The sequence below is a fragment of the Bombus impatiens genome, unplaced genomic scaffold, assembly GCF_000188095.3.
Source record: "Bombus impatiens unplaced genomic scaffold, BIMP_2.2 scf_0110, whole genome shotgun sequence".
NCBI lineage: Eukaryota > Metazoa > Arthropoda > Insecta > Hymenoptera > Apidae > Bombus > Bombus impatiens.
This window is the reverse complement of record NT_176529.1, coordinates 94,725-100,724: the sequence shown is the minus strand read 5'-3', so window position 1 is coordinate 100,724 and position 6,000 is coordinate 94,725. Positions and strand designations below refer to the sequence as shown.

The window sequence follows — 6,000 nt, the reverse complement described above, 5'->3', positions numbered from 1 at the left end:
ATTTTTACCTTAAATTCCTTTTTTTTACTTTGTTATTTTACGTGACAACAACACCGTTCGGTCTGTTCGAAGCGACCAACATGATGTTTGGGCTTCGAAACGCCGCGCAAACGTAACAGAGATTCGTAGACGAAATCGTACGAAGCCTTGATTTCGTCTACGCATATATAGACGATTTCCTCGTAGTTTCCGAGAATGATGAACAGCACCGCGAACACTTACGGGTTCTGTTTAAACGTGTGGCGGATCGGTATCAACAGGACGCTGACAGGACGAGGCATCAACGCGGCGCAACACCTCCCGGGCGATCCGCGGGCCCCAACCGCCAACACTAGAGGGCTACGACGACAACGAGTCTATCTGTCTAACTCGCTAGCGGTCGAATATACGAGCGATTGATATATATACCGCACCTAGCGAGACTCCCTCTACGTCTAAGGCAGAGACTACCGGGCACAGCGTTACTGACGAGTCCACCGGTAGTCCCGGGACGAAACGCACACTCTCTCTCTTTCTTTTCATACGCTACAAACGCCTCAACGACTATGGGGTCGTTATTAATATCGCGAAGTGCGAATTCGGCGTCTGCGAAATTCAATTCCTTGGTTGTACTGTATAACCGCTGAGAGGATAAAGCCGCGTTGGTCGAACGCGTTGACGCTATCGTTAAAGTACCGCTACCCGCGGCCGTTAAAGATCTTCGAAGATACCTCGGTATGATTAACTTTTACAGACATTTCATACCGAGCGCCGTGCACACCCTTCGACCATTCAACGACTTATTGAAAGGCACAACGAAGTGCAACGCGTCTATTAAGTGGTTCGAGCATGCCGAAAAATGCTTTTGCGAGTCGAAACGCGCCTTAGCCGACGCGACAATGTTAGCGCATCCGATTCTCGGGGCGCCCGTTAGCCTCGCGGTCGACGCATCCGACTACGCTATAGGTGCGGTACTTCAACAGTGCGTCAACGATTCTTGGCAACCACTAGGCTTTATGACGAAAGTGCTATCCCCCGCGCAACGAAACCCCTAATTTACGCGTTTAACCAGAACCTCGATAAGTGTTCGCCAAGACAGATTCGACATCTGGACTACGTCGGACAGTTTACGATGGATATCCGACATATAAAAGGAGTAGAGAACAGCGTAACCGATAATCTATCCCGCATCGAAGCGATCGGGAAATCAGCGATCAGAAACCACTATACGTTAGCTGCAGCGCAAGAGAAGGATAACGAGCTGCGCGAAATTATCAACTCTGGCTCGAGCGCGCTGCATTTGAAAAAGGTACGATTTCCCGATCAAGGTGTCGAGATATATTGCGATATTACAGCCGAGACTGTGCGATCGTGCGTACCGGAATCGTTATGCCGCAACGTATTCCAATCGCTACATGGTTTTCCCATCCGGAGGTTCGTGCTACGCAAAAATTGGTGACGACGCGCTTTGTCTGGTTGTCCGTAAATAAAAATTGCCGAACGTGGACGCGACAATGCATACCGTGTCAGCGCAATGAAGTCACCAGGCACGTATCCTCACCCGTCGGAACGTTAGCAGGCCGGTTCGAACGTATACACTTAGACATTATCGTAATGCAATATTCGTAAGAGTATCGATATTGTCTAACCTGTATCGATCGTTTCTCGCGTTGCGCCGAAGCAATCCCTATCACCGACATGGAAGCGTCAACCGTTGCTTCGGCCTTTCTTTCAACATGGATATCTCGTTTCGGCGTCCGTTTGAAGATAATGACCGATCAAGGGCAACAATTTGAATCGCGCTTATTCGAGGAATTGTGCCGGTTGCTCGGCGTCAAACATTTGCGTACAACCATCCAGCGTCTAAGGGGCTAGTAGAACGCCTACACAGACAACTAAAGGTGGCGATTAAATGCCACGACACGAGCAACTGGGTCGGAATTCTGCCGATCGATCTTATTAGGTATGAGAACCGCGATAAAGGAGGACCTAAACGCAACGGCGGCCGAAATGATTTACGGCACCGGCATACGTTTGCCGGCGGAATTCTTTTTGCCAACTAGTCAACGGGCCAACTCGGAATACGCGATCCGGCTGAGGGAACGGATGGAGAAGGTTAAGCTACATCCGGTTACGCCATATGGCGAAAAGAAAATTTTCGTTTTCATAGAATTAGAGACGTCGCCATACGTGTTCTTACACCATGACGCGATTAGAGGATCATTATAGCCGCCGTACGATGGGCCGTATAAAGTTATATAGAGAGGCGATAAAACGTATACAGTAAAAATAAACAATCGCGACGTAACGGTTTCCGTAGATCGGTTGAAGCCCGCGTTTATCATTCCCGAAGACCTTGAGCAAAGAATTGCCGAAACTCGTAACGTGCTAATTCCGGTAGGTCAAACGAATACTCGCGACGAAAGCGGGGTAAACGCCAATAACCAAGCGATGAACGAAGAAAACACCCGGAATAGATACGTTACGCGGTCTGGGCGAAAAGTTCGATTTCCCGATTGGCTTCAGGCAGGTTTCGGATAGGCTTAGAAGCCGTCGAATGCGTACATTGTATTGTATCATTTATATTGTTTTTTATTTATGTAACGTTATCACTGATAAAGGGGTACTGTGGCGGCACTCGCCACGGAATTTCCTAACGGCTTCGCGATAAAAGCGCTATGCTATAGTAGAATGCTACGACGCAATTAAATTGACTCTTAGAAGTAAATATGAAACAATAATGAGTTGATAATAGAATTGTTAAACTTCGTAAAACTGTTTTATTTGACAACTTCTACATTTTCAGATTTACTAATTTCTAAATTATAAGTCATTTTCTAAATTATAAGCTAAGAATTTTCTTGCAAGCTGATAGGAGAAGACTCTTCTTCGATTTCGAGTTATATGCAGAAATATCGCTCGGCGTTAGTTTTCAAGCTGGATTGGGTCAGTAGTAATATTAATCCGGCCAACATTATTTATATTCACGATCATATAAACAGATCTCGAGACTCATATCGAAAGCATAGAAGAAACAGTCAGAAAAATGGATCATAAAAGATCTACATAGAAGACAAGAGACTTGGTCTGCGTATACGTGATGTGTTATGAATGTCTCAGATACAGACAGAGATACTTTGCTCATCTCTGTCTGTCTCGCAGAATAAGAACTTTATTGATCTCTATGTTGATCTTACACGACCCAATTTTCGAACGATTTTCCCTAGCAAGTGTCGAGACCTGTTTATGCGATCGTTTTTATATTAATACCTTTGCCAGTGACATCAACATATTCTAATTAATATCGATAATATCGATAAGATGCACAAAGCGTTGGGTTAATATTATTATTAACCAAACCCAGCCTGAAAATTGGAGGCCAAGCAACAGGATAATTTGGGATATAACCGATAACTAAGGCCGATCGCCGGTTATATGTATAGGAAGCAATTATTCAAAATATTGAGCTTTACACGTGACTTTTTTAATGAATGCTTACCAAAAATAGTAAACATATAACATAGCATATATAGTAAATAGTAAAATATATTATTATCATTGTTGCTGTTGTTATATAATACACGATAAAACTCTTTTATGAACCGCTATACACCTAATTGTAGTCGTCCATACCGTAACTATTGTAAGTTTGTGTATATTCAACCTCTTTATTAACACTGGCTGTTACATCCGTTACTTATATACCTATCTCTACGAGGACCCGTCAAATTGACGGGTAAACGAAAATATACATTTTCCTTAAAAATTCGATTTATTCAAATTAAGTCTGAATTGAACATTATTAAGCTTCACGTTTAAATAAATTATTAATAGGTAAAAAGTCTTTTTTTCAAAATTATCACGGAAATGATAACAATAATATTAACGGTATAGGGTAATCATATTTATTGAGCACATTTTTTGCAAATATACTGAATTTTGTTTGTGCGTTTTTGACATACGATCTTTTTGCAATATATACGACTGCAATATATAATTATTGCTTCTATTTTTTTTTTTTTTGCAGGAGCCCCCCTGGCAACTTTTTCGCACACTGACGTTGAAGGTGACAGAAATGAAGCGTCTGATCCTTGGGAAATGTTCTCCTTGTTTTCTCCAGCTAATCCCTTGGCTAAACAAAATATAAACTCCTTTCTGCATATTTTCGATCCGGTGCACTCTTTATATAATATCCATGCGGTTATCGCTGTCAAATCTAGAATATTGAAAAAAACTTGAAGAGGCCATCGGAAATTCTCTGTTTTCACACTATATTTGCGTGCCTTCTGGTCAACGACGTCCACACCAAACTTTGTTTTAACTTTGTCCTTTTTTTCCTTTGCTGGTTTTGGCAGTTAACTTTTGTTCGACCGGATGGTCCCAACCAAGGTTGTTTTTTCTCGTTGTAAATATGGTTCGGCTAATTTTAATATTACAAACTCGTTCAAGGATTTTGAGATTTTGGATTTTTCAAACCATTCAAAATATATTTTGTTTGGACGTAAACTGCTAACCAAAACTTAACGCCAAATTTATGAGGCTTACTTGGCATATATTGCGTAAACAAGCGTCGGGCTTTCGTTGGAAATAATTGTTCATTTACTGAGATATTCTCATATGGCTTATAACAAGCTTGGCTATTACTTATAAATCTGTTGCATAGTTCGGATATCAGCGCAAATTTATCTGTTTGTAATCTTTCGGATCATTGGTCTCTTTTGTCAAAGCGTATAAATCTCAGAATTTTTGTAAATTTATCTCTGCACATTATGTTTGCGAAGAAAGCGGGTGCCCATTTTTTCGACCATAGATAAGAAGCGTTCAATGATCTCGCTTCATATGCGCCCCGGGCATATAGAATTGCTAGAAAACGACGTAACTCAGCAACTGTGATTGTCCAGTCTTTTTTCAAAACTCGATGTGCCTCGGTTTCAGTGCAATCTTTTATGTGCTCCATTATGTGTCTGTCAATTATCAATTCGAAAGCACTAGTTACACAACCCGACATAATATTTCTCTTAGCGTAGCTAGTAGGCCCTGTAATATCCTTGAATATTATACGAACGGGCGTCCTACCCCTAGATCCGCTTGCTTTCAGTTTTATACACTGTGTCCCGTCAAATGCAATTTCAATTTCACCCATTACCATACGTTTTGGGATGTGCTTGGAATGCTCGTTCTCTCATCCTCGGAGTCAAAACTAGAAAGAATGCGCATCCTTTTTTTGTTACGACACGCTTTCAAGAAGGTTTCCTCTTCACTATCCGAGATCCTTCTATCTCTCCACTTTCAATGTATTCAAAATTTTCACTGTCAGCTACGCTTTGGCCTAATTCATACTTTTCTTTCTTTTCGGAGGTACCCTCAGAACATCTTCATTGAATTTTGTTCAATATCTTATTAGATCTCCTGGATTTACTCATGATTGCTAGAAAAAGGAGACTGACCAACACAAAAAAATACTGAGCCCAACTTCAATTACCCTATTGTAAATACTTATAATAAGCGGAGACTGTCTACAGTAACTGAAGCTTTTGCACACTGTCTTTGAAAAACGTTCTTACACTGTCACTGCAGAAATAATACTGAACATCGTCTCTTGCTTTAGGAGTTTCTTTGGCGATAGGCATAAGCGATTTCGTTGAAGACGAAAACACTCAGGCCATACAATCCGCTTCAGTTTACATTATCGAGGCGTGATTGAGGTAACGAATTGGAAGCATCTTAGTAAAGATTTTTCTTCTATTCTTATATTATTTATCAAATGTCCAATTGAACAAATTGTAAAGTACAAATCAAACAATAAAAAAAAAGAAAATTCTTATATTTATTATTGTAGGAATGATTTTACGAACAAAGCAAACATATAAGGATTGTTTATGTGGGATGGTGTGACGTCAGCGAAGGACGTGGCTGATTGTTTATAAACGTTGTCAAGATATGTTAATGTTGTCAAGGAGTGTTGTGAGCGTTACCAAAATCTGTTAAGGGAAAAATGAGCGTGGTAAATGCTGTCAGAGT

At 41.0% G+C, this 6,000-nt stretch overlaps 1 pseudogene; it reads right to left on the bottom strand.

Annotated features, from left to right (window-relative positions):
* Positions 1–4,669: 4,669 nt before the first annotated feature.
* LOC112212122 lies at positions 4,670–5,402 on the bottom strand (annotated as a pseudogene).
* Between the last annotated feature and the right edge of the window lie 598 nt (positions 5,403–6,000).